Source organism: Delphinapterus leucas, chromosome 9 (genome assembly GCF_059928025.1).
Source record: "Delphinapterus leucas isolate spDelLeu-1000000601 "Yukka" chromosome 9, BTC_Dleu_Yukka2, whole genome shotgun sequence".
In the NCBI taxonomy this organism is placed as follows: domain Eukaryota; kingdom Metazoa; phylum Chordata; class Mammalia; order Artiodactyla; family Monodontidae; genus Delphinapterus; species Delphinapterus leucas.
The window spans coordinates 39,574,837-39,597,017 of NC_143137.1; positions in this window are offsets into that span (position 1 = coordinate 39,574,837).

Below are 22,181 nucleotides of genomic sequence, written 5' to 3' on the forward strand. Positions count from 1 at the left end.
TCTGCAATGAAAAAGAAAATACTACTACTACTAATTAATCAGTAAAAATTCTCTCTTCCCCTTCTACTATATTCCCTCTCCAATTTAAATTTCATTGCTACTCAGCATTCTCTCTCCCCTTACCTCAGGCCACTCCTGTGTAGCATCCAAATACCAACTCTGCAAGAAAGTGTCTAAGAAGAGAATCATCACCTCATACTTAATTTGGAAATTTCCTTTAATCTTTGCTTCTACTTCAATGTGGGTTGTGGTGGGTGGGATTGGGAAAGGAAAATTATATGAGAAAGAAAAGTTTGAGAGAAATGTTCAAATTAATCTGTTAAACTACCTTGCCACAAAGAAGTTAAGCAAATTGCCTAGAACAGTATTATGCAGAAGAAACTGAAGCTGCACCCACCAGGTGGCCCTGTCTGAAGCCGGTGCCTATCTGAAGGCTTTACTCGACCAATAAGTCTTCTCCTTCAGGATGATTAAGTGCTCTTCCTCTGTGTTCTTAAAAGACTCTATGGATACATTTATTACACTGCGTCCACAATATCTATGTTTCTCCCTCTTATACACTGTAGATCACTAGGGGTCATTGCTCACAACTTTTTATTTATTTACTATCTTGCCTCTCTTCTTCCCTTCACAAAAACTTACTGAAAGAGAAGTTGACAGTTGCTCTGTACCTTCCCATAACCCATTCACTCTTTACCCAATGCACTCTACCTATGCTGTCTCATTGTACCAAAAGTCCTCTTATTAACAACACTAGTTATTATCTTACGTTGTGCCAAAAATCACCCTTATTACCAAGTTCCGCAGACAGACTTCAGGCTATCATATTTAAGATCTCTGGAACAAATAACTAATCACTTTCTCTTGAATTCCTCTCTTCCTTCTGTTTCCATGACACTTTTCTCCTTTGATTAACTTCCTATGCCTCTGGACAGTCCTTTTCAATTCCCTCTGTGTGCTGCAATTTCTCTAGGGTGCCCCTATGTGCCTCTACTCATTTACATTCCTCCTTCCATTCTGCACACTTCACCTAACATACATCTGCTGGGACCATATGCTCCTAAAGAGATTTATCAGGTTACACAGGTCGACCACATGGCCAATTGATCCACTGACTTCACTGATAACATCTTCTTTTATCTCTTTTCTACAGAACAGGTGTACTTATCTTTCTCAGAAAAAACAAAACAAAACTGTAGTTGATGAGGTCAACTGACTTCCTGGCAAAGTGCTATCAGGAAATCCATTTGTCTGAGAAAGGAAGCAACTCCATCTGAGTGGTAACGATGTCTGCCACAAACACAGGGAGACAGTCAAGGGAACGCCAATCTCTGAGGTTTCACACTCCCACAGAATATTTACTTTTGTTCTTTTATTGTCACCTATACCTGGATTATACATATCAAATTGGTTCCATGACTAAAATGAGTCGTATCCATATCCTACTGCAGATAAACAAAGAAAATTCATTCTTGCACATCTTTAGACACCAATTATAGCATTTGGTGGAATTCCAAACTGGCAAAACACATGCTTCTGCTTGCCAGAAACCCCTCATGCCACTTTGAATTTATAGAGAATCATATTTCAAAACTCCCTAATGGTCCTCAAGGCAGGAAAAAAATTATTATATTCTTATTCTGAAAAGAACACCAAGGAGTACTTAAGAGTTAAGGATAGGAAAAGTGCTAACAAGAGACTCAGAATGAATTCCTCAATTCCCCATGAGGGTGCTATTCAGCAAATTGGCTTAAACCCAGGAGCTATCTTTTTTTTTTTTTTTGCGGTACGCGGACCTCTCACTGTTGTGGCTTCTCCCGTTGCGGAGCACAGGCTCCGGACGCGCAGGCTCAGTGGCCGTGGCTCACGGGCCTAGCCACTCCGCGGCATGTGGGATCCTCCCGGACCAGGGCACGAACCCATGTCCCCTGCATCGGCAGGCAGACTCTCAACCGCTGCGCCACCAGGGAAGCCCCAGGAGCTATCTTTTGCATCAGTTTTGATGTGCCTAAAATCTTTACTTCTTAATAAATATTCTTGGAAAGCAAAAATATTTTCATATCATAATCATTCAATCCATAAGCATCCTCTATTCTAAAATAATATAAATATTTCTTTCATTCTCTGTGAATATTCTGACCAATTTAGTATATGGATTATTTTCCCTATTTTTTAAAAGATAGAAGTATTTTAAGAGCTTAGGATAGAGACTGTGTTTAATATGAAATTGTCTTCAGAACAGTAGAAACAAGGAATGTGAACTCTCAAGGGAAATGTTAGAGGTAAAGCAACCTTCTCAGCTGCATCATATGAAGAGTCAAAAAGGAAATGAAGGAGGTAATATGGATGTAGGGGGCAGGTATGAGGGACCTTGAGAGCAATGATAGGAGTGAGTCAGAATTAATCTTTTCCAAATTGTTCTCACTGAGACCACATCCCTTCACCATCAGCGTTGCCAGTCTGATCAAAAGGACAGATGACACCTTTCTACAAGCAGTCCTCACACTTAGTAAGGATTACATTTGGGGGACTAGAACCATGAGTTGCAATGAGACCACTTGACTTGATTTTCCCCTAAAAAACAATGGGAATAAATCATGCTTATGAACCAAAAGCCCAGTGCCCAACTTTTATAGAAATGATCATATTTTTTGAACTTGAAATTCTGAACCTCTAGAAAATAAACCTATTAATTGAAAGTAAATTACCACAAACTGGGTGGCTTCAAACAACAGAAGTTTATTCTCTTACAGTTCTGGAGGCTGAAATTCTGAAATCATGGTGTCGCCTTGCTTTCTCTGAAGGCTCTACGGAAGAATCTTGCCTCGCCTCTTCCTAGTCTCTGGCAGTTGACAGCAATCCTTGGTGTTCTTGGCTTGTTCCTGCATAACTCTGATCTGGCTCTGTCTTCACATAACCTTCTTCTCTATTTCTTTGTGTCCTCTCCTCTCTTCTTCGTATATGAATTTGGGGTCCATCCTAATCCAGTATGACCTCATCTTAACTAATTACATCTGCAAAGACCCTGTTCCCAAAAAAGGTCATATTCTGAGATTCCAGGTGGGTGTGAATTTAGGGAGAATTTTATGCATGTACAACAGGTTTTTCTTTTTAAGAGAGTTCAAGTTGGGCTATATTTGTGTTTTTTCTGCATTTTAATGCATGAGGGGATGAGGGTCTTATCATAATGTTAGTGGAAAAAGACACCAGGCTTCAATATAACCATTTGTGACTTCTTGGTTTTCTCCTCCTCCAGTCTCAGTCATATAGCAACATTGTGAATCATATTAATAAAAGAGATATAGCTTTGTTGACATCCACCTTGCCTGTCAGTTCACTCTGTGGGATGAACTGCTCTGAATATGAAGCTCTACATTGTACTTGGCCACCAACTTTCCAAACGACAGCCATGTTCACAGATTGTCATCTAAACCTAGAGCACAGCAATCAACCTGGGATTTCCTTTTCATCAACATCCTAAAGGTTCTTTTTCTTTTTCTTGTATTGGATCTCCTGTCTCCTACCCCCATCCCACCTTTGTATTCATCTTTACTGGTTAATGTTTCCATTTTTATGGAACACATTTTTCAGTACCTTCTAAAGAAAGGGGAATGGGAAATTAAATTTCCCTTTTCTTACATGTCTAAGATAAAACCTGATAGCAGGCCAGGTATAGAATGGTCAGTTGGAAACCATTTTTCTTCAGATATTTGAAGGCATTGTACATTGTTTCTTGCTTCCAATGTTGCTCTTGAAAAAAAATGGTCCTCTAGTTTTGTTATCTTTCTTTTTTTTTTTTTGCTCTTTTTGTTTTAATCTCTGAGAGATTTCTACAACTTTATATCACAACACTTTCATAAGTATTCCTTTCCTGTGATCATTTTTCTAATTTTATGGTATTCTCTGAATGTTTCTCTTCATACTGTCCAGTCTTTCTTTTATGAATACAATAGTCTCTATGATCACTGTTAGGATATTAATGTTAATTGTTTTCTTTCTGCATAATACTTGTCCTCTCCAAGTTACTTTTCTTTTTCTATTTGCTTATTTTTTTCTACCTTCCTTGTTAAAGTCTTCCCCAAGTATCTGATCATCTATTTGCCTGCTCATGATGAAGAATAGCAGGAGGTGGGCTCAAAACCAGGCTGAACACTCTGAGCATCCAAGTGAGGACTGGCAAACTGGAACTTCACTGGAGGGAGATCTGGACAGGTATTAGGAAAACTTGCATGTCAATATCTTTGCTTTCTTATTTTATGGGAAGATCAATTTCCCAAAGGCAGATCTTTTAGTCGTCTATCAGGCAACAGAAGTTTGGCTGCCCATGCCCTGAGAGCTAATTTAAGTATGGGACAAAAATCTTGGCACTTTTATATATATATATATGCTTTTGTATATATATATATATATATATATATGCTTTTGTATGCATATATATATACACACGCTTTTATATGTATATATATATACACACACTTTTATATACATATAGGTGCATATATATATATATATATATATATATATATTCTATTCATTCTTCTCTTTATGGTACTATACATTTATTCTCCACAGTCTAGCCCAGGAACAGTTTAACCTTCATTAGCATACAAATCTCCAGAGCACTACTTGAGTAATGGAGGGGAAGGCAAATGAAATGGGAGAGGTTATCTAGGAATTTGCTTTTTATATCATCTTTAACAGCAAACTGCTTCACTGCAAGTTCCATAAGTACTGCCAGTTCCTAAGTTTTTTGAAAATTTTACAGTTTAATTTTGGTTCTTTCTCAGTTTTTTCTATTTCCAGGTTAGCATTTGCTAAGTGGGTAGTCCTTGCCCATCTGCTTCCTGACTTCCAAAATGCTATTCCAATTGTTTTTCTCTCCTGTCTTTATGGTTCTATGTCTTTAAAAAAATTATCCCTTTATTATAGCTTTAATGAAGTTTGAAAGGATCAATATTAGATACATGTATTTAATCTGTCCTCTTAAAGCATAAAACCTCCAAGAGAAATTTTATTTTATAAAAGAATAAAAATTAACAAAGTAGTTTTCAACCCAGAAAGGTAGGTTCTCTGTTATTGTGATCAGAATAATACAAAATGTGGACTAAGATCTATGACAATGGAAGATCTTTGGCTGATTACGATTTTCCCTGAAGGATGCCAAGAGTCTGGGGTAATAGAGGCTAAGATAAAAATCTAGTTATAATCAACATCACTTGTAATAAATATACTACAATTATACAGGCAAGAATGGCATGGGGCAGAAAAGAAATTATGAAAATTATGGAGTAATTCAAATGCACTATTTTATTAAAATTAGGCAATGATAATCAGTGGCTACTAACATCATGAAAAGAGACCATCAGATTTTATATACCTCCTGATGTAAGTGCACAATAAAATTATATAGCAGTTTTGGCAAAACATTAAACATAAATACATCAAGGCTCTAGATATATTTATCAATTTACAAGAAATACAGAGGCCAGACCATTTAAAATGACATATAAGGGTATAATCAGAAAAAAAAGCCCAAAAAACAAAAAACCTTTCTGTGGGAAACCCTACAAAAGAACATTCTGATAGAACTTTCAACAACAGCGGAACTGTTCTGTATCTGCATTATTCAATACATACCTACATAGGCCTAACGAACATTTGAAATATGTTTAATGTAATATTTTAAATTTTATCTATGCTAAATTTTTCTTTAATTTTAATTAACTAAAATATAAATAACTACATGTGTCTAGGGGCTACCATATCAAGTCATATATTAAGACATTTCTTCAATAAATAACAAAGAAAACGAGAGAAAAGGACACCTTACAAAAAAGACTCAAAAATATATCTTCCAATACAGGGACCTTCAAGATGGCAGAGGAGTAAGATGTGGAGATCACCTTCCTCACCACAAATACATCAGAAATACATCTACATGTAGAACAACTCCTAAAGAACACCTACAGAATGCAGGCAGAAGACGTCAGACTTCCCAAAAGGCAAGAAATCCCCCACGTATTTGGGTACGGCAAAAGAAAAAACAGAGATAAAAGAAGAGGGATAGGACCTGCACCTCTGGGAGGGAACTGTGAAGGAGGAAAAATTTCCACACACTGGGAAGCCGCTTCACTGGCAGAGATGGGGGTGGGAGGAGGGGAAGCTCCGGAGCCACGAAGGAGAGCACAGCAACAGGGGTGCAGAGGGCAGAGCTGAGAGATTCCTGCACAGAGGATCGGTGCCGACCAGCACTCACCAGCCCGAGAGTGGCTTGTCTGCTCACGTGCCGGGGCTGGTGGAGACTGGGGGTTGAGGCTCGAGCTTCGGAGGTCAGATGCCAGGAAGAGGAGTGGGGTTGGCTGCGTGAACACAGCCTGAAGGGCGCTGGTGTGCCACAGCTAGCTGGGAGTCCGGGAAAAAGCCTGGAACTGCCTAAGAGGCAAGAGACCGTTGTTTCGGGGTGCATGAGGAGAGGGGATTCAGAGCACCACCTAAACGAGTGCCAGAGATGGGTGCAAGCCATGGCTATCACCACGGACCCCAGAGACGGACATGAAACACTAACGCTGCTGCTACAGCCACCAAGAAACCTGTGTGCAAGCACAGGTCACTATCCACACCTCCCCTCCCGGGAGCCTGTGCAGTCCACCACTGTCAGTGTACCGTGATCCAGGGACAACTTCCCCAGGAGAACACAGAGCGTACCTCAGGCTGTTGCAACATCACGCTGGCCTCTGCCCCCGCAGGTTCGCCCTGAATCCTGTACCCCTCCCTCCCCTCAGACTGAGTGAGCCACAGCCCCTTAATCAGCTGCTACTTTAACCCCATCCTCTCTGGGAGGAGAACACATGCCTTCCGGTGACGTACACGCAGAGGCGGGGCCAAATCCAAAGCTGAACCCCAGGAGCTGTGCGAACAAAGAAGAGAAAGGGAAATCTCTCCCAGCAGCCTCAGGAGCAGTGGATTAAATCTCCACAATCAACCTGATGTACCCTGCATCTGTGGAATACCTGAATAGACAACGAATCATCCCAAAATTGAGGCAGTGGCCTTTGGAAGCAACTGTAGACTTGGGGGTTGCTTTCTGCATCTAATTTGTTTCTGGTTTTATGTTTATCTTACTTTAGTATTTAGAGCTTATTATCATTGGTAGATTTGTTTATTGATTTGGTTGCTCTCTTCTTTTTTTATATATATATATTTTTTTTTTACTTTTTTATTTTTGTGAGTGTATATGTGTATGCTTCTTTGTGGGATTTTGTCTGTATAGCAATGGTTTTACCATCTGTCCTAGGGTTCTGTGTGTCCATTTTGTTTTCTTTTTCTTGTATAGTTTTTAGTGCTTGTTATCATTGCTGCATTTTTTTTTTAGGTTTGGTTGCTCTCTTCTTTCTTTCTTTTTTAATTACTTTTTAATTTTTTTATTCTTAATAATTTTGTTTTATTTTAATAACTTTATTTTATTCTTTTCTTTCTTTCTTTTTATTTTTTCTCCCTTTTCTTCTGAGCCCCGTGGCTGACAGGTTCTTGGTGCTCCAGCCAGGTGTCAGGCCTCAGCCTCTGAGGTCGGAGAGCCGAGTTCATGACATTGGTCCACCAGAGACCTCCCAGCTCCACTTAATATCAAATTATGAAAGCTCTCCAAGAAATCTCCATCTCAATGCTAAGACATACTCAACGACCAGCAAGCTACAGTGCTGGACACCCTATGCCAAACAACTAACAAAACAGGAACACAACCCCACCCATTAGCAGAGAGGCTGTCTAGAATCATAATAAGGTCACAGACACCCCAAAACACACCACTGGATGTAGACCTGCCCATCAGAAAGATAAGATCCAGCTGCATCCACCAGAACACAGGCACAAGTCCCCTCCACCAGGAAGCCTACACAACCACTGGAACCACCTTAGCCACTGGGGGCAGACACCAAAAACAATGGGAACTATGAATCTGCAACCTGTGAAAAGAAGGCCCCAAACACAGTAAGTTAAGCAAAATTACTAGACAGAGAAACACACAGCAGATGAAGGAGCAAGGCAAAAACCAACCAGACCAAACAAATGAAGAAGAAATATGCAGTCTACCTGAAAAAGAATTCAAAGTAATGATAGTGAAGATGATCCAAAATCTTGGAAAGAGAATGGAGAAAATACAAGAAATGTTTAACAAGGACCTAGAAGAACTAAAGAGCAAACAAACAGTGATAAACAACACAAAAAATGAAATTAACAATTCTCCAGAAGGAATCAATAGCAAAATACTGAGGCAGAAGAATGGATAAGTGGCCTCGAAGATAAAATAGTGGAAATAACTACCACAGAGCAGAATAAAGAAAAAACAAGGAAAAGAATTGAGGACAGTCTCAGAGACCTCTGGGGCAACATTAAACGAACCAACATTTGAAATATAGCGGTCCAGGAGAAAAAAAAAAAAAAACACTGAGAAAATCTCTGAAGAGATTATAGTTGAAAACTTCCCTAATATGTGAAAGCTAATTGTCAGTCAACTCCAGGAAGAACAGAGAGTCCCATATAAGATAAAACCAATGAGAAACACACCAAGACACATGTTAATCAAACTATCAAAAATTAAATACAAAGAATAACTATTAAAAGCAGCAAGGGAAAAGCAACAAATAATATATAAGGGAATCCCCATAAGGTTAACAGCTGATCTTTCGGCAGCAACTCTGCAAGCCAGAAGGGAGTGGCAAAACATATTTAAAGTGATGAAAGGGAAAAACCTACAACCAAGATTACTCTACCCAGCAAGGATCTAATTCAGATTCAACAGGAAAATTAAAAACTTTACAGACAAGCAAAAGCTAAGAGAACTGAGCACCACCAAACCAGCTTTACAGCATATGCTAAAGGAACTTCTCTAGGCAGGAAACACAAGAGAAGGAAAAGACCTACAATAACAAACCGAAAACAATTAAGAAAATGGGAATAGGAACATACATAATGATAATCACCTTAAATGTAAATGGATTAAATGCTCCCACCAAAAGACACAGACTGGCTGAATGGATACAAAAACACGACCCATCTATATGCTGTCTGCAACAGACCCACTTCAGACTTAGGGACACATACAGACTGAAAATGAGGGGATGGAAAAAGATATCCTATGCAAATGGAAATGAAAGAAAGCTAGAGTAGCAATTCTCATATCAGACAAAATAGACTTTAAAATAAAGACTATTACAAGAAACAGAGAAGGGCACTACATAATGATCAAGGGATCAATTCAAGAAGAAGATATAACAATTGTAAATATTTATGACCCAACATAGGAGCACCTCAGTATATAAGGCAAATGCCAACAGCCATAAAAGGGGAAATCGACAGTAACACATTCATAGTAGGGGACTTTTAACACCCCACTTTCATCAATGGACAGATCATCCAAAATGAAAATAAATAAGGAACACAAGCTTTAAATGATACATTAAACAAGACAGACTTAATTGATATTTATAGGACATTCCATCCAAAAACAACAGAATACACTTTATTCTCCACAGCTCATAGAACATTCTCAAAGATAGATCATATCTTGGGTCACAAATCAAGCCTTGGTAAATTTAAGAAAACTGAAATCATATCAAGTTTCTTTTCTGACCACAATGCTATGAGATGAGATATCAATTACAGGGAAAAATCTGTAGAAAACACAAACACAAGGAAGCTAAACAATACACTACTAAACCAACAGATCAAGGAAAAAATCAAAGAGGAAGTCAAGAAATACCTTGAAACAAATGACAAAGAAAACACAATGACCCAAAACCTATGGGATGCAGCAAAAGCAGTTCTAAGAGGGAAGTTTATAGCAACACAATCCTATGTCAAGAAACAAGAAACATTTCAAACTAACAACCTAATCTTACACCTAAAGCAATTAGAGAAAGAAGAAGAACAACACACAAAAAAAAAGTTAACAGAAGAAAAGAAATCATAAAGATCAGATCAGAAATAATTGAAGAAGAAATGAAGAAAATGATAGCAAATATCAATAAAACTAAAAGCTGGTTCTTTGAGAAGATAAACAAAATTGATAAACCATTAGCCAGACTCATCAAGAAAAAATGGGAGAAGACTCAAGTCAATAGAATTAAAAATGAAAAAGGAGAAGTAACAACTGACACTGCAGAAATACAAAGGATCATGAGAGATTACTACAAGCAACTATATGCCAATAAAATGGACAACCTGGAAGAAATGGACAAATTCTTAGAAATGCACAACCTTCCAAGACTGAACCAGGAAGAAATAGAAAATATGAATAGACCAATCACAAGCACTGAAATTGAAACTGTGATTAAAAATCTTCCAGCAAACAAAAGCCCAGGACCAGATGGCTTCACAGCCGAATTCTAGCAAACATTTAGTGAAGAGCTAACACCTATCCTTCTCACTCTTCCAAAATATAGCAGAGGGAGGAACACTCCCAAACTCAGTCTACAAGGCCACCATCACTCTGATACCAAAACCAGACAAAGATGTCACGAAAAAAAGAAACAGGCCAGTATCAATGATAAATATAGATGCAAAAGTCCTCAACAAAATACTAGGAAACAGAATCCAACAGCACATTAAAAGGATTGTACACCATGATCAAGTGGGGTTTATCCCAGGAATGCAAGGATTCTTCAGTATACATATATCAATCAATGTGATAAACCAAATTAACAAATTGAAGGAGAAAAAGCATATGATCATCTCAATAGGCGCAGAGAAAGCTTTCAACAAAATTCAACACCCATTTATGATAAAAATTCTCCAGAAAGTAGGCATAGAGGGAACTTACCTCAACATAATAAAGGTCAGATATGGCAAACCCATAGCCAACATCATTCTCAATGCTGAAAATCTGAAACCATTTCCACTAAGATCAGGAACCAGACAAGGTTGTCCACTCTCACCACTGTTATTCAACATAGTTTTGGAAGTTTTAGCCATAGCAATCAGAGAAGAACAAGAAATAAAAGGAATACAAATTGGAAAAGAAGAAGTAAAACTGTCATTGTTTGCAGATGACATGATACTATACAGAGAATCCTAAAGATGCCACCAGAAAACTACCTGAGCTCATCAATGAATTTGGTAAAGTAGTAGGATGCAAAATTAATGCACAAAAATCTCTTGCATTCCTATACAATAATGATAAAAACTCTGAAAGAGAAATTAAGGGAACACTCCCATTTACCACTGCAACAAAAAGAATAAAATATCTAGGAATAAAGCTACCTAAGGAGGCAAAAGACCTGTATGCAGGAAACTAAAAGACACTGATGAAAGAAATTAAAGATGATACAAACAGATGGAGAGATATATCATGTTCTTGGATTGGAAGAATCAACATTGTGAAAATGACTCTACTACCCAAAGCAATCTACAGATTCAATGCAATCCCTATAAAACTACCAATGTCATTTTTCACAGAACTAGAACAAAAAATTTCACAATTTGTATGGACATACAAAAGACCCCAAATAGCCAAAGAAATCTTGAGAAAGAAAAATGGAGCTGGAGGAATCAGGCTCCTGGACTTCAGACTATACTATAAAGCTACAGTAATTAAGACAGTATGGTACTGGCACAAAAACAGAAATATAGATCAATGGAACAGGATAGAAAGCCCAGAGATAAACCCATGCACCTATGGTCACCTTATTTTTGATAAAGGAGGCAAGAATATACAATGGAGAAAAGACAGCCTCTTCAATAAGTGGTGCTGGGAAAACTGGACAGCTACATGTAAAAGAATGAAATTAGAACACTCCCTAACACCATACACAAAAATAAACTCAAAATGGATTAAAGACCTAAATGTAAGGCCAGACACTATAAAACTCTTATAGAAAAACATATGCAGAACACTCTATGATACAAATCACAGGACGATCCTTTATTACCCACCTCCTAGAGAAATAGAAATTAAAAAAAATAAAGAAATGGGACCTAATGAAACTTCAAAGCTTTTGCACAGCAAAGGAAACCATAAACAAGATGAAAAGACAACCCTCAGAGTGGGAGAAAATATTTGCAAACAAAGCAACTGACAAACGATTAATCTCCAAACTTTAGAAGCAGCTATGCAGATCAATCTCAAAAATACAAACAACCCAATCCAAAAATGGGCAGAAGACCTAAATAGACATTTCTCCAAAGAAGATATACAGATTGCCAACAAACACATGAAAGGATGCTTAACATCACTAATCAATAGAGCAATGCAAATCAAAACTGCAATGAGGTATCACCTCACTCCCGTTAGAATGGCCATCATCAAAAAATCTACAAACAATAAATGCTGAAGAGGGTGTGGTGAAAAGGGAACCCTTTGCACTGCTGGTGGGAATGTAAATTGATACAGCCACTATGGAGAACAGTATGGAGGTTCCTTAAAAATCTAAAATTAGGGGCTTCCCTGGTGGTGCAGTGGTTGGGAGTCTGCCTGCCGATGCGGGGGACGCGGGTTTGTGCCCCAGTACGGGAGGATCCCACATGCCGCGGAGCGGCTGGGCCAGTGAGCCATGGCCGCTGAGCCTGCGCGTCCGGAGCCTGTGCTCTGCGACAGGAGAGGCCACAGCAGTGGGAGGCCCACGTACCGCCAAAAAAAAAAAATCTAAAATTAGAACTACCATACGACCCAGAAATCCCACTACTGGGCATATACCCTGAGAAAACCATAATTCAAAAAGAGTCATGTATTGCAGTGTTCGCTGCAGCTCTATTTACAATAGCCAGGACATGGAAGCAACCTAAGTGTCCATCAACAGATGAATGGATAACGAAGATGTGGCACATATATACAATGGAATATTACTCAGCCATAAAAAGAAATGAAATTGAGTTATTTGTAGTGAGGTGGATGGACCTAGAGACTGTCATACAGAGTGAACTAAGTCAGAAAGAGAAAAACAAATACCGTATGCTAACACATATATATGGAATCTAAATAAAAAAAGAATGGTTCTGAAGAACCTAGGGGCAGGACAGGTATAAAGAAGAGACTCAGAGAATGGACTTTAGGATATGCGGAGGGGGAAGGGTAAGCTGGGATGAAGTGAGAGAGTGGCATTGATATATATGCACTACCAAATGTAAAATTGGTAGCTAGTGGGAAGCAGCTGCAGAGCACAGGGAGATCAGCTCGGTTCTTTGTGTCCACCTAGAAGGGTGGGATAGGGATGGTGGGAGGGAGACACAAGAGGGAGGAGAGATGGGGATATACATATATATGTATAGCTGACTCACTTTGTTATAAAGCAGAAACTAACACACCATTGTAAAGCAATTTTACTCCCACAAAGATGTTAAAAAACAATAAAACACCATGCAGTTGGCAAATATTAAATGTTGCTGTGAAGAATTAATGATTGATGATTACTTTTCAGGTATGGATGGTAAGGCAGTCTAATTTGATTAATGATTAATTGTCTCAGTTGTAGAGTTATACTTCTTATATCTAACAGAGTGACACGACCTTCCTAGGACCTCAAAATATACATTAGATAATGGAATATTTTATAAATTTCTATACCTTACCCTCCTGCATTAAACACATTACGTGAGCCTATCTTATTTTGAAACCTGTCATTTCTTTTATACCTCCTGCTGCCAGTACAGCCAAAGGTAGTCTACATTATGATGCTTCATATTTCAGCTATCAGAGTGAACAATCTATGTTCAGTCCTAGATCTGTCTCATCAATATGCGACCTGAGAAAATTCTGGGCTTATATTTGTTTCTTCTGTAAAATTGAGACAATTGTGTATCATATCAATCAACCTCATAATTTTGTTATGATTTTTAAATAAACATTCATATGTATTAACATATCTAGATGTATAGATAGATACATACCAGATGCTATGAAAAATTGCTCTATTGTGTTTTACTTTACTTCAAAAATAAAATGTATTATTAGTTTTAAATATATATATATATCTTCCAATTATAATATATACATGTTATTTGGATTTTTATTAAAGGAATTGTATGCAATTATATTACAAAACATTGGGGGAAATGTGAGCATTTATATTTGATGATATTAAGGAGTGTTATTTAGTATATGATAAGGATGTTACAGTTACGTTTAAATATAGTTTCCATCAGAAATACTTATGAAGATATTTACAGATGAAATTTACTGTAATGATGGTTTAGATTTGGTTCAGCGTGATCCAAGGCTGGGTGAGAGTACAGGTAAAACAAGGAATAGATGAAACAAGGCTGATAATAAGTTCACTGTTGAAGCTGGTGATAGACATGTGGGAACACATCATACTATTCTCTTTACTCTTGAACATGCTAGAAAATTTCCACACGCTCACATATTTTTTTAAACAACAATGTTCCAACTCCAGACATTCCAATTCTAATGTACATCTAGAGTTGAGGTCCTTGAGGACGAGGAAAAATATAGAGTCAACTTTTTAGGAAGAGCTCTAAGTGAGAACAGAAATATTTAAAAGACATTGTATAAAGTGGGAGAGGCCTCTTCCTTCCCCTTCAGGAAATTTTACTGCACAATTACTTCAAATTTATTTGAGGTTTTATTATAAATGTAACTTTGAGGAATCAATTTTTCAATTTCAGAATTTTGGTACATGCTCAAGATAAGAACATAAAAGTTGGAGAAGCAACTGATACAAACAGATACAACTTTTCAAAGCATTCTTATCATGCTTCCTGTGAGGCTAATGAGGACTTAACTCAGGAGAGATGAAAACTTCTGCATGTGTCTTCTGCAAGTGTCTTCAAAAATGAAACCTCAAATGTGAGCAGAGAGTATAAATACAGATATTTATCCACCATTAAGATCACTTTGGGAATCTACGAGCTTGTCAGAATGTTTTAATAATGAGGATCAGATATAGCAGATAGAATAATGTAACAGAAAACTCAGACTACAGCCTTTCTTTTACCACTGATTGAGTTATTTCTTTTCCTCTGACTGTGTAACATTTTTTTGTACACATAAGTTTAACAAGTAGTCATGCAAAAAATATTCTTAAATGAATTCCCTGGGGCCATAAAGATATACATCTATGTAAAAGCAGGTTTTACAATGACTGCAAAAGATCTAACTTTCTGATCAGTCTTTCTAAATTGCCACATGGATTAAAATCATTCTAGATGTTCAAAATTTGCAAGCATTAAATTCATGACTACAGGGTAACCTCCTCCTATTGCTTATTCATAATATTCCTACTGGGATACAGGGAAGGGAGAAAACTAGCATACACTGTGCCTGCCAAATTAAATATATTTTCTACTTTAATTCTCTTGTTAACTTTACTGTTATTATCTCCATCTTATAGTTAAAGTAAGTAGATTCAGAGACGTTAATTCATTTGCTCAATGTCACATAGTTAGTGGAGGAGTAGACCTTAAACTTAGTTTGACTCAAATCCTAATATGATTTCCATTACTCCATTCTGTCTTCTCATCTACTTTGCTTTTGTCTAGCTTTTACGTGTACATAAAAAAAGGTTTAAAGAGAGAGTAAAAAAAAAAAAATCCAGACACATCTGTTGGGGAAGATGGTTTATTACCTAAAATAGAATGCAAATGATACCAGCAAATTTCAGAAAATGTGAATGTATTTGTTTCCTAGGCTGCCATGCAAATTACTACAAACGTGGAAGCCTAAAACAACAGAAATGTGTTCTCTCACAGAGGCTCTGGCAATATCAGTGTCTCCATCTTACTCTGCCCCCACCTCTCTGGCTTGTGCTTCTACATTTGCAGCTCTGCACTTGGAGCCATTCTCCTTTTTCTTGAAGGGCTCTATCAGCTCATTTCCCTCGTGTAGAATCCCAGAAGCCCAACGACCATCCTTTATTTCATCTTGTCTGTATTCTTCTGTCCACGTTGGCATTGTTTCTGCTGGTACAGCAGTCTCAAAAACATTCTCTGTCTCCCATGTATGTCATAAGGATCTATACCATTAGACAAGAGGGTTCTCCATAGACCATTCCTGGATAACCCCTATCTATTCCTGGCTTCTGCTGAGATGATAGTTGATTGGATCCATGAGTCATATATCCAGCAAAAGTGGAGTCATATACATCAGCAAAAGTTTTCCAGCCACACCCTTGAACCTCTCTCCAGGACCTTCAAGGACCAGGGCATGAACCCGTGTTCCCTGCATCGGCAGGCGGGCTCTCAACCACTGCGCCACCAGGGAAGCCCACTTAGTGGTTTTAAACAAAAATGTATTCTCTCACAATTATGGAGGCAAGAAGTCTTAAATCAAGGTACTAACAGTGCCACAGTCTCTCCAAAGTCTCTAGGGACCAATACTTTCTAGTTTCTTCCAGCTTCTGGTGGCTACTGGCAATCCTTGGCCTTCCTTGGCTAGTAGATGCATTACTGCAATCTCTGCCTCTTTCTTTATATCATCTTCTCTGTATCTTCTCCTCTTCTGTCTGTATAATCTACTTCTGACTCACTCTTGTAATGACACCTATGCTTGGATTTCAGGCCCACTCAGGCAATCCAGGATGATCTCATCTCCAGATCCTTAAGTGTATGTGTGTACTCTGTATCTCTATGTGTGTATGTGTGTGTGTGTGTGTGTATATATACATATATATGACTACATAATACATAATACATAAGTCTATAAAAGTCTATAGCTACATAAATCTAATTACAATTTCATAGGATTGAAAAGTGTGAAGCAAAATTTATCTTATTAATGGTGCTAAAATTCAGTACATATATAACTTTTTTTTTTTTTCTGTGGTACGCAGGCCTCTCACTGTTGTTGGCCTCTCCCGTTGCAGAGCACAGGCTCCGGATGCACAGGCTCAGCGGCCATGGCTTACGGGCCCAGCCACTCCGCGGCATGTGGGATCTTCCCAGACCAGGGCACGAACCCATGACCCCTGCATCGGCAGGCAGACTCTCAACCACTGCGCCACCAGGGAAGCCCTATAACATTTTAAATCTGATGAAAACAGTCTATCAATAAAATAAGTTTAATAAGAGTAAAGAAGTCTTCCACCAAAATTGTTGGGGAGTGGCTGTCAAACTGAATGCAGATATAAAACCTACTGGGAACAGCTGATCCTTAACGGAGTAGTGAGTTTATATTTGCATTCACTGCTCTGTCACTGTCTATAAAAGCTATCAGATATTTGTTCTTTAGGTACTGTCGTCAGACCAGTTTTGAGAGACAGACAATGTTAAAGTAAAGTCAGAACATGTCAAAAAGAACTTTTTTTTTTAATATCACAGGGATAAGGATGGACCTAAATATATTCTGAAACTAGAGGGAATGTCTTGATGGTAAAAAAAAAAAAGTCTACCGATGCTGCCGCCTTGAATCATAAAGTCAACATTTTTTTTTGTTTGTTTTTATTATTTATCCTGGTTGAAAGTCAATGCACAAGTAGTATACATTTTCAATTCACTCCTGTTTTCAGTAATCTAGGTATCCAATATTTCACACTTGGCCTAATTCTACCATGTGACTGAAGACTTCTAGACAATTATTGTGTAATAGAACTACTCTCCCACAGAGAGGACTTATCTGTAGTATAGACCTTGTGAGGATTATATCTGGCACACCTGTATCAGGTTCTTAATGCTCTCAGGACAAGTTACCTTATTTATTTTATTATTTTATTATTTAAAACCCTCAAACAACTATTGCACCCCATTTTGCTAGAAATAACTATTTTACAATAGCAGAACTTATCATTCTGTGTAATGTTTTAAAAGAAAATAATCATTTTTCTGCATATAAAACTTATTCCTGAAAAATATATGGAGTACACTTTATTTTCTTAGCTGCTGGTATGAAATGTCTCTTTGTGGAGACCTGTCTTTGTTAAGAGAATAGACCATCTCTAATGAAGCCTGAGGCCCCAGGGCCTGATTGTACTGAGATTGGTGCCTGAGTTAGAGAGAATCTACAGAAGAACTCCTCATCTGCACATGAGAAAGGGACATATTTACTCCTGAGAGACAGTAGGGGAAGAAGATATTGGAGGCAAAGTAACAAGGAAAGGATCAAAGGAAACTATCAAGATTGGCAAAAGACAACACACAGAATGGGGGAAAATATTCACAAACTCTATATCCAATAAGGATCTAGTATAATACATAAAAAGCACTTATACTTCAACAACATAAAACCAAACAACCCAATTGAAAAATGTGCAAAGAACTGAATACACATCTTTCCAAGGATTATATACAAATGGATAATAAGCTCAACATAATTCACCATTTGGAAAATGCAAATCAAAGCCAAAATGAAATACAGCCTCACAGTAGGATGGCTTTAACTAAAAAACAAAAACCAAAACAGAAAATAGCAAGTGTTCGTAAGGAAATTGGAACCCTTGTACATTGCTGATGGGAATGTAAAATGGTACAGATGCTGTGGAAAACAGTTGGCAGTTCCTCAATAAGTTAAACATAGAATTACCATATGATCCAGAAATTCCTCTCCTGGTTATGTATCCAGAAGATTTTAAATCAGGTGTTCAAACAAACTTGCACACAAATGTTCATAGCAGTATTTATAATTTCCAGAAGATGAAAACAACCTAAATGTTCATCAATTGACAAACAGATAAATAAAATGTAGTATATATAAACAATGGAATATTATTCAGACATAAAAGAACAAAGTATTTATACATGCTACAGCATGGATAAATCTTGAAAACAATAAGCTACATGAAAGAAGCCAGAAACAAAAGGCTGTATATTGTATGGTTCCATTGTGAAAAACCCAGAGTAGGCAATTTTACAGAGAGAAAAAAATTATTGGTTGCCAGAAGTTAAGGAAAATGGGAAGTGGGGAGCGATTGTTTAATGGGTTTCTTTTGGGGGTGACGAAAATGTTCTGGAATTAGACAGTGGTGATGGTTGTACAACATTGTACTAAATGCCACTAATGGTAAATTGTATATTATGTGTATTTTACCACCACAAAAAGAAATAATTGTAAAATTAAAGTACTAGGGAAGAAGAAGGACCAGGGAAAGAGAAATTAGGAAATTGCTGCATGACCCATGCAATATCTTCTTTTACCATGACCTTATAATACTTTTGTCTTTTCTAAAGACTGTAAAAAATCACAAGTTTCCTGGTAAATTCGGATTCCTTTTGAAAACTGGTGTCAAGGCTGAATTCTGTGCCCTGGCTCATATTATGTCAATAAGATCAGTCTATGTTATTAGGGGAAGCAGATATTTGATACCCATATTTAATTAAAAAAATAGTGATCACCTGTTCTTTATCACTGTTCTAGACCTTGGGAGCTATAAAGCAATATAACAAGGTTAGTGTTAGAACCGCCCTCACAGTTATGCTTTTCTTAAAATTATGATCAATGTTCTTACTCCATGTGACACACATGGAGTTCAGATGCCCCCATCTGAAACTCAGGGTCTTTCCTTGACCAATTCAAGGTATTCCAGGACATCAAGAGACTCACTATGTCAACCCTACCAACGCAGCCCCTTTAGTAACTGGGTATCTTCCACATTAATGATTACCAGACTGAGGTTAGCAAATGCCCCCAGGTCATGGCTGGTTGCACAAAGAGTTTGAAATTCAATTTACCTAAACCTTCACAAAGACTCCAAAGGGGTTTTAAGGAATGTGCACTGTGGGACATTGTGGATTACAACTGTAGACTATTGTAATTCAGTGATCTAGAAGAATCATTAGGACTCATGAAAAGTCTGTTTGTGTCAGGTCTTCAAGCACATGCTCAAAACACATGGAATAGGACTACCTCTAAGAGTGCCTTTGTCATAAGGACATTTCAGATATAGGATTTATACAGGTCGCTAATTCTTATTAGTAAGACTGTTCTCAAACAAGAAAGAGATTTCCCAAGTAGTATATCCAGATAACTTAAGTCATACTGTATTTTTGTTCTAATCCAAACTATTTATTTCAACTTTTTGTAAATGTTCATAGCATTTGGGGGAAATGTTCTAATTCATCTTTCATTACACACTGGTAATCTGCTAAATTCCCAAAGTACTGATAACTCAAATAAAGCTACTCCTAGCCTCAAAATAAAATATAATTCTCTGAAGAATTACTTGGTTACAGAAGGATTTTACTATCAGTGTCTCTGTAGAAGAATTCATTAGTTGGTAATATCACTAAGGCTGCACAAATCTGGAAGAAAGTATGAGATGAGTTGTGGTCACATTTGATTAGGTTTGGACCTGGGGGAATAATTCCATGCACCAAGGTAACAAGGGAATGAGCTCACCTGCAGGGTTTTGTCCCTGATGAATTTCAGTCTCTGCTAAACATGAATAGTTAATTTTCAAGGGGGATACAAGAAGCATATGCATACCACATTTAGAGGTGAAACTAATCTCATGCTTTGCTATAAAATATATTTCAGGTCTAATCACTGAATACCAGAAAATAGCCCTTGCTTCTAAAGTCAGTCAGTAATTTATATGACTCTGACAATTTTAAATTGCCTAGCTTGCGCCTCTAAAGTGAAATTCAAAAATTAGCAATAGGAGATATACTCCTGTGAGGAAAAAATACTGTAATTCTAAATTACACATGAAATATTTATGATGATGTTGGGGTTTTTTCTTGTCTTTTTTTTTCCTTCTTCAGATTTTCAAAGGAATTTATTGGTCCTTTTACTCTTTTTCTTTGCTCAAAAATTTCCAAGGAAATGTAATTATGGGCTAGGATTCTACCTATCATTTTAGTAGGAACAGCAAGAAGTGAAGGGAAGAATATCGAGAAAAAATAAACATTTGCTTTACGGTAAGCATTTTGTTAAATGATTGATTCATTTTATCTCATTACACATTTACAACAGCTTTTCAAGGTAGATGTAACAGGATTCTAAAACTGAACTCCCCTTGTCTCAAATTTGACTGAGGCTCTGATGGCACAAAGCAAAGCAATAGGTCTGAAGCAAATTGCAAATTGCTTGAGCACACCTACACAGGACCAGCAAAGGAGGCATCTGCCATTCTGTTTTCCAAATCTTACTTCAACATCTAATATGTAAGTGATTAAAGAGAGAAAGGAGAGAGGAGGGGAGAGGTGAAGAGAGAAAAGAGAGGAGTTTCAGAGAGAATTTCTTTGAAGAAGGGTGGTGAAGAGCCATGAGAAGGGAGATAAACCCTCCACATTTTAAGCCAGTGAGAAGGCACTTCAAGACTCAGAGAACTTGAATTTGTACCTTATGTGATATAGGAACTGGTGCCAGACTGATATCGTAACAGGTCCAAATATGCGAGTTTGTGGTTATCTAGTTGCCCCAAGAGTATAGAGGGCTGAGTTGAGAAGTAGCAGCACTTTCAGTTGTCAAACGTTAGTGTTTAAAGGAATTAATTTTGTATATTTTGATAGAAGCCATCGAGGGCTTGTTTTGGATCACACCAAATAGGGCTGTGTAGAGAAACAATGGGACTCCAATATAGGGGCTCTTCCTCCAAGATTCATTCCTCCATTTATTCATTCATCTTTTCAACAATATTTACTGAACACCTACTGCAAGCCAGGCATTATTCTTGGCACAGGAGATACAGTAATGAATAAAATACGTAATCTTTGCCTTTTAAAACCTTATATTCTATTGAGGAAAGACAGATAATAAACAAATATGTCAAATTGTGAAAAGTGCTTTGGATAAAAAGCCATGAAGGGTGGTGGGGGGGATGGGGCGGGGTTGGAGAAAAGTCCAGTAGAAGAGAATAAACAAGGACTCAAGGAGAGATCTGAAGTGACCAGTTAGAAAAGATGCTTTGGCTGCATTATCCTGAGTACAGTGAGAGGTTCACAGGGAGGGAATCACTGAGAAGCCAAAAATGCCCAAGGCGAGAGTCAACTTTCAAAGTCCACCAAGCCTAGAAAATGCAAATGCCATTTCATAAGTAGGTATTTTCTCACATCTCTCCTCTCTCCCTTGACCCACCCCAATACTGGAGGAGCCAGAAGCAAACTAATGAATGAGGAGATGGAATGTGGCGGAAAAGGAAGAAGAGAAGGTTTAGCAGAAGAAAGAGAAATCGAAAAGCTGCCCATACCTGCCTTCCCTTTGTTGGTTTCCACACTGCAGTATACTCAAGGCATGGGAGGAGAGAAAGTGTCTTAAGCTCACATGAAGGTTGGAATTCTGATTGTTCAACTGCAATAACATT